Genomic DNA, 8,253 nt, shown 5'->3' with positions numbered 1-8,253 from the left:
TTATGAATTGGTATTCTTTTAGGCGTGAAAAAAATTTAGATATAATTTTTCCATTAAATATTCAGAATTTCTTGATTTATTACAATTATAGTTTATATCATACACAAGTTTAACTTGTATTTTATTTCTTATTTTTATGATTAATCGTTGTAATTGATAGATGATGAAATCATGGATATTGAATTCTAAAAGAGTCTATAATGATTCATCCATACATCACTCTCTTGATAAAGAAGTGAAGCAGTCTCTATCTAATAATGCATCTCCTGTCTCATAATTGACCAATGTAAAACAAGTTGAATCAAATGCAGGTACCTTTGTAGAATAATCTTTAATAAAAAATTATCATTGAAAATGTTATAATTTATCTTATTTATTTTAGGCAAGCATGTCATAAAGAAGGGACGTGGGTATATAATAAACGTAAAATTTCAAAAGAAAAAGGAAAATCTTATGGCAAAGGAAAAAAGTATCAACATCTAATTTCCTCCACCATTTTATAAGATTTGCGGAAAATATGCAAAATATTTCAAGTTTGAGGCACAAGTGTGTATTCGCCAGAAAGCTCCTTTATAAGTTAATGGTTTGAGTGAAATTAGTAAGGATGATGTAGACAAAATGTGATGACATATGAAGGTTAATATATAATTAGGTCAATTATATTTAATTTATTTATATATTTGAATATTAGTTATATCTTCAAATTGATTTGATAATGTATCTTGATAATATTTAATTTTTACTTTTTCTGATAAAAACGTATGATATAAGGATGCTTTTAGTTTATGTGACGAGGTGAAAGAATATGTAATGAAGCAAATTCAATCTCAATACAAGAATAAACTTTATTATTTTGAATAATTTTTTTTAATAGGTTTATACTTATAGTATAAAATCATTTATACTTTGATGTAGGAAAGAAGCTTGACAAACAAAGCTAATTGAAACAAGTAAGAAATAAAATCAATTATTGACACAAAATCAATTGTGCAAAAGGCATTTGAAATGGTAACATCTTTTAATATTTATATTCATTTTCTTATAAGTTATATAATAATAAATCATTTTTTATTTTGTGATTGTTTTTATATGCTATGCGAAAGTTTGGTGAAAGTTATATAAAGGCATCATGCATTAGATTATATTATTTAATTTGTCTTTTACTATATTTAATTTTAACAGAAAGAAGATTCAATATCTGGTGAATGATCAGATGTTGTGGAAGTTTGAAAGGTCACCCACATGAGATCTAATATGGTAAAGAAAAAAATTCATTTTAAAGTCTTGATGTCAATATTAGAATTAAAAGCATTAATTGTATTATGATATCACATGTAGTTATATTTTTGTGAAATGTTTTTCTTTCCATTTGTCAACTAATAATGTGAAGATTTTAATGTAATTATGAAAATTATACATACTTTTTCCACATTGTATAGGAAGCTTTGGAGAATGTGAGTGATATATATCAAGAGGAAATTTTAAAAGCTCTTGTACCACTTGTTGAACATTTTGTCATGGTATTAGGAAGAAAGTCAAAGCATTCTTTAGGTATTGGTAGTGCACCAATAACAAAGAAGTTTTCACACAAACAAATTATTCAAAATCAACTTGAAAATGCACAAAATCGAGCAAATAATTTAGAGTTGGACATGCAAAAGTTGACAAATATTATAAAAAGTAAGAAAATGTCATTGCCCAACTTCATATTAAAGTACAATCCCAACGAGAGTTGATTGAAACTAATCGAGAACAAATGAAGCAAAATCTTGAAAATGAAGCGAAGCGCCAAATTGTAGACGTATTGGAAGAATTATCGACTTCTGGATCACCTACTAACTCAAGTGCTCATGTTAGTAATACGAAACTCTTTTATTGAATATTTTCTTTTAGACTTATTATGTACTCATTTTTCTAAAACCAAGATAACAATTTTTTTATCTGATTTATTTTTTTATATTTATTTGCAGGATTGAAATGTACGAAAATATTACTTATTGTAGTTTTGGGATTGAAACTTATGAAAATATTATTTTTTATTGTGATGTTGAAACTTTAATGTTATAGGGTTTGTATTTGATTTTATTATTTTTATGAGAATCTAAATATTGCATTAATGTATTTGATTTACGTATTTTTGGATATTATTATTTTAGTTTATCGTTCAACATGTAATGACTTTGTTATATTTTAATGTAAACTTTGATTTATTTGATTTTTTAACTTTTATTTTAATGATAATTATTGTAGCATTTAAAAATAATTTTCAATGCATTATTGATATATTTAAAAAATAATAGTGATAATAAAACATATTTTATTTAAAAATAATAATAATAATAATAATAATCATCATCATCATCATATTAATTGCAATTAATAACTAGTTGTGTCGAAAAATTGACACTAATAATAATTTTATCATTACTTACTTTATCATTATAAACTCTTCCAAGAAATTAGTGGTGATTGACATATTATTAACAACGAGTGACCAATCAAAATATTGTCACTAAATATTTCTAATAACGATTTTTTAAGTTTTTAGTCACAATTTTTTTCATCACGAAAGATATATTTTTTTATAATGACATCATCAATTTTATCAATTATTTATGTCTCTTGTATTTTCATCTCTCTTATGATATAAACACCTTAACAAGAAAACTCAGGGATGAAACCTTGAAGGCCATGATTTATGACTAACCACCATGCCTTTGTTCCAAGAATAATTTTCCATTGAATAAAGACTAAAGAGTCTTTCTTGCTACAAAGATGGTGAAAAAGTAATGGAAGATGCATGAATGAATAGGTATTTAGTTTCTCTTGTTAAGAGAGAAAGAGAGATGCGTTCAATAATATAAGTGGCGGCGACGACAGTTTTTTGTTTTTTACACATAAAAAAATAATGCATTTTTTCTTAGATTGTCTCGATATCCAAAATTCATACTAAATTCTAACTAATTCACATTGAATTGAATTATTTATGTGGAGAAAAATTACAGGGTACACATTTATTTTTATAATTATGTTATAGTAAGTAATTATCAAATTTGTTAATAACTAATTTGATTGATTATTTTTAGTAGATTTTTTTTTCTAATTATATTTTTTTCATTCACAAAACACATACTTAAAATATTTTCTTAGAATTTTGAATGTAGTTCTACTCAAACCAGAAACTTGTTAATACATTTATTGAATTATATATAACTAATTTTTATATGATTCTAACATTTATGCATCTATCTCTAATTGATAATTATGAAAATATTTTTTTATAGAAACTATAATATATTTTTAATTTCTGTAAATGTGACTAAAATTTTCATTTTTGTTTTTTATTTTAGTTTTGTTAACTTTAATCTTTATAAATTTTAAATTTTCTCAAAATATTTTTTGTTATTTAGTAGTAACATGGCACATGAATGATTATTCTAAAATAATATGCAATATGACATGGCACATGCATGATTATTATGTGATAAATATGCAAGTTACATTGTAATTTTAGTCTCCTTAATTTTATAAATTAACGGTTTTGATTCCCTGATAAATAATTAACTAAAAATTATGTTAATAGAGTTATTAAGTTAATTATAAATTAAATAAAAATTATTAATCATTTAAAAATTTTAATAAAAGATTATTAACTCTAAGATATTAAAAAAAAAATCTAAGATGGTCCTCGTGCTAGTGGGGTTGCATGTGATAGTGATTGTGGAAAAGATGTTTGCTTGCATAGGAAAGGGGTGCATAGTGATGTGGTGGATTAGGTAATAATTAATGATTCTTTTATTAACTTAATAAAATCACAATTATTTGTTAATAATTGATTGGGAAAATTAAAATCATCAATTTATAAAACTAAAAAAATCAAATATTATAATTAAAAATTAAGAAGACTAAAATTATTTATTTAAAAAAATAAGATATCAAAATTATCATTTAATCAAATATGTAATATGACATGTCTAAATGTTTATCACATAACCAATAAGCAATAGAAACTATTTTTAAATGTTTAAAATTTTGTGAAGATTAACGATGTTTACATACACTAATAATATCTTGCCCTTTATTAAATTATCCCAATCCGTTAATAACGTGTCCATGAGTCAAATGAAGGAGAATTTCAAATAGAAAAGATCTAGAGGATTTGATTGGTTTCCATGTTCAAGAACATGTGCGTGCTAACTTGTGGAGGGTAACAACTAACAATACAGCAGATGCGACACCTCAAAATTTTTATCCAACCAAATTTCTTATCCTTATTTTTGTTAGCTGATCATATTTCACCTACTCTTAAGTGCTTACTCATGTCCGTTTTTGGGGAATTGCTTTGGGCACCTACCCATTGCCTAGCAAACTTAACTAAAATGACAAAAATATTCTTCATTTTCTTTTTAAAAGTGTTCCAATTTTTTTTCCTTCCACTACAGTGCTCTTCTTCATCTTCTCCGTTTGCATTCTCCGCACCTCCACCTCTGCTGCCACCATTGTAGTCGTCATAGTGGGGGGATTGAGAATCCGTATAAAGTATAAGGATGGTCAATTCATATGCTTCTTACGGATCAATAATCCATATAAAATTTACTGATTGTCAATCCATATTCTTCATAGGGATTAAATATATAAATTCTCAATCCGTATGTTAAATTAAATTTACGGATTATTAATCCGCATAATTAATTTAACTTACAAATTAATAATCCGTATGTATTACACAAAAAAAGAAAAACACTCATTACTCTTTCTTTCTTGTAAGTTAGCTTGACTTTTTTTTTGGTCTCTAGTATTCTACATTTCAATTGTTATATAAAATCTTTTACACGAAAATATACGGGAATTAAAATCTTTTTTTATATCATATTTTATTGTTTTTGTTTTTTATGTTTTATTTTTTGTTGTTTGTAATTTGTCTACTTATTAATAACACGTGATTAAAATTAACTAATATTCTTATTTTTAAATTACAAAAATGTAAATTTTGTCGTCCGGCCCCAACTACGTTTCTAGTCGTGACAATTTAAATTTTCAAATATAGCTGTTTCACATAAACCTTGATATAAATTAAATTTTAAAAAAATAATTATAAAATAAGAGAAAAATATTATACACTAATATTAAAAAATAATATTATATTATCATCTGATAAAAAAATCACTATTTAGGATAAATTGATTGAGTTTTATAAAAATTACTTCAAAAATCATATTAACAATGATTTATAGTTAAATAACACAATCACTTGATTAGCATTAAACTCTAGAATTAATACCCCATTCGGTAAATAAGTGATAGAATGTAATTCCTTTCGCTTTATGTTAGCTTGGTTACATTTTTTTATTCTTTTAATTCATTAGATTAAAATATTTGATATCTTAAAAGTGAGAATAGAAAATTCAAAAGAGAAAAATCGTATAAAAAAATTATATGGAAAATGTGTGTATTGAAACTTTTTATCCCTAATTTTAAACTTTTAGAAGCATATGTACGCAAAACACGTTTTAAAATGTCTCTCTCTCTAGAAAGTGACGTTTTAACTTCTGTTGTTAGTTATATTTCAAAGTGTGTTTTCTTATTTTAAAACACTTTGTTTTTCTATCTCTTGAAATTAATTTCAAAGTGTGTATTCTTATTTTAGAGAAGTTAGTTTTTTAATACTCATATTTTTTGTGTACAATCAGAAACGGAACTGAGTTGAATGGGCTATCGTCCCCCTAAATGACAAAAGTTACTGAACATTCCTTATAAAAATTAAATATTTGCTCCCTTTTCCTTGTCCCCTTCCCCTTCTAATCTTGCTTTTAGTCCCCCTTCACTTCGTTTTTCACCTTTACATAATTATTTTCAGCCCACTATTTTTCTATAAATATATACTTATTGTATGTTGTATAGTCAAAATAATTATAAACCAATCAGATTACTAGTATTTGTTTTACAGAAGATTAATAGTATTTTTTAAAACTCTCGAACTTAATAAATAACGAAAGTATTAAATGCATTTTCTCTTTAATTTTGGTTTAGCCTTTGCTCAAGTTAAATAACGAAAGTATGCTAACAAATGGATTCATAATTTTATTTTTTTGTAATAATAGCCAGAGCAAACCTTCAGATTGTTAAATAACTAAAGTATTAAACGCACTAATTATTATATCTTCTTTTATTAATTATAGTAGCACTGACTATTTCGTTTGCTATATAATTTTAAGAAAATATATGTTAATTGGTTTTAATTATGTTATATTTTTACTGTTTTAATTATTGAATTATTGGTTTCAAATATGTTTTCTTATTTATAATTTTATGTTACATTTTAAATTGTTTTTAATTTGGTAGATAAATTAATTTATATGAGAAAAAATAATTTTAATTATAAATCATTGTTGATTTCATTTAGGCTTAATTGCATATTTTATCATCAATTGTCATTATTTTATAAATTTTTCCATCCAATTTTTTGTTTGAATTTTATGATTCAGTTTTTTTTTATACATTTTATCATGTTGGTAACAAAGTAACATTATTTTGCAAAAATTGATAATTTTTTTAGTGACATGATCAGTTTCGGTAAAATGGGTAGAAATTAAAAGTTTTAGTAATAAAATTTGTAAATTATAAAACTTCGAGTGAGTGATAAAATATGCAATTAAACCTTTAACTTATTAAGTGTTAAATTTTCGTCCCTCGGCCAAAACAAATGTTTCTGGTGTTGTCCCTCTATATGATGGTGGCATTGAAGTTAGAACATATAATCATTTACATTCTACTTAAATGATGTACTATTAGGCTAGCCCTGATTAATGAATATAATTAACTTTAATTTTATCTATCTTACTTTATATATATATATATATATATATATATATATATATATATATATATATATATATATATATATATATATATATATATATATATATATATATATATATATATATATTTATTTATATAAGATATAAGATGACTAAGGAAAGAAAAAGACTTTTTGGTTAGAAATTGACTAGACTAACTGCACAACCTGACCCCATTCCAATTTCTAGAAAAAAGAATAATATAATTTGTTATGCTTTGACAAAACAATAAAGAAAAACTGGAAAATTAAGAGCTAGCGAACTATATGTTTAATTAATTTAGGAGGAAATCTAACTGAATGAGTATTAGCTTTCTGGGTTTTGATTCCGCACACAATACATTTGAGTGTGCAAAAACTCAATTTGTAAGAAAATAAAAAATTAATGATCGTAAAAATAAAAACATGTGCATAATTATTGTTTCTGCATGTGATTCTATTTTAACCCAATCAGTGTCAGCCATTCACGCTTAAAAATAAAAACATGTGCATGATTATTGTTTCTGCTCGCAAAAAAGAACAAAGTGGAACTATCTTGTTAACTGGAGATATATAAATTTATCAATTACTTTAGCGTTGTTCATGAGAAATTAGAATTTCTTTTAATTTTTACAAAATTTATTTATGCTTGTGCATATATAAAGGAGAAAATGCTCCATCCGCTCTTGCATCGATGGAGCATATGTGCTGAGTCATTGCATGCTTAAATATAATTCAGTCCATGAAAAATATGCATGATACAGTACTAATTATTTTAGTCTTGATATTTAATTATTTGAATTTTATTAATTTTAAACATTTAATGACAATAAAATACAATATATTACTATATGTTAGCCAGTCTATAAAAAAGCATAATTCTTTTACAATGAACAAGAATGATATAATTTAAAGATATATTAACAGAAAAATAATTTACTATTACGTAATCTTAGCTAGCTAGTCAATTAGTAAAACGTGTGGAATGAAAGCGAATTCCTGCGGGGACCCGTAGGCATCAACTATGTCATGCATTGAATAAAACCAAAGAGGAAAGTGGAAAACATTAAAACAAATATGAACCCGTGCCGCAATCAGAAACCAAAACCAATGAAATCTAGTCATCTACGAAATTTTGAGTAGAGTGTTTATGTATTTCAAGTTGTTGCAAATTAAATATGCTCACGTATACTAAAAAGCGTAAATTAAAAGAGAGTTCCATCATCTCTTAGGACAAGAGTTTAGAAACTTGAGTTAGATAGGATATTTAATCTCTTAGATTGGTCATACTTTTGAGTTTGTGCTGAGTGCTGAAAAAACTAAAAATTATCTTAATTACTTATTATGTTTTAACACATAAGAACTATCACGCATTGAATGTTTTCAAAATTGAAGTTAAACTTTGAAAGAAGATCCCA

Source organism: Glycine soja, chromosome 11 (assembly GCF_004193775.1).
Source record: "Glycine soja cultivar W05 chromosome 11, ASM419377v2, whole genome shotgun sequence".
Taxonomy (NCBI): domain Eukaryota; kingdom Viridiplantae; phylum Streptophyta; class Magnoliopsida; order Fabales; family Fabaceae; genus Glycine; species Glycine soja.
The sequence above is the reverse complement of the archived record's forward strand: the minus strand, read 5'-3'. Positions refer to the sequence as shown.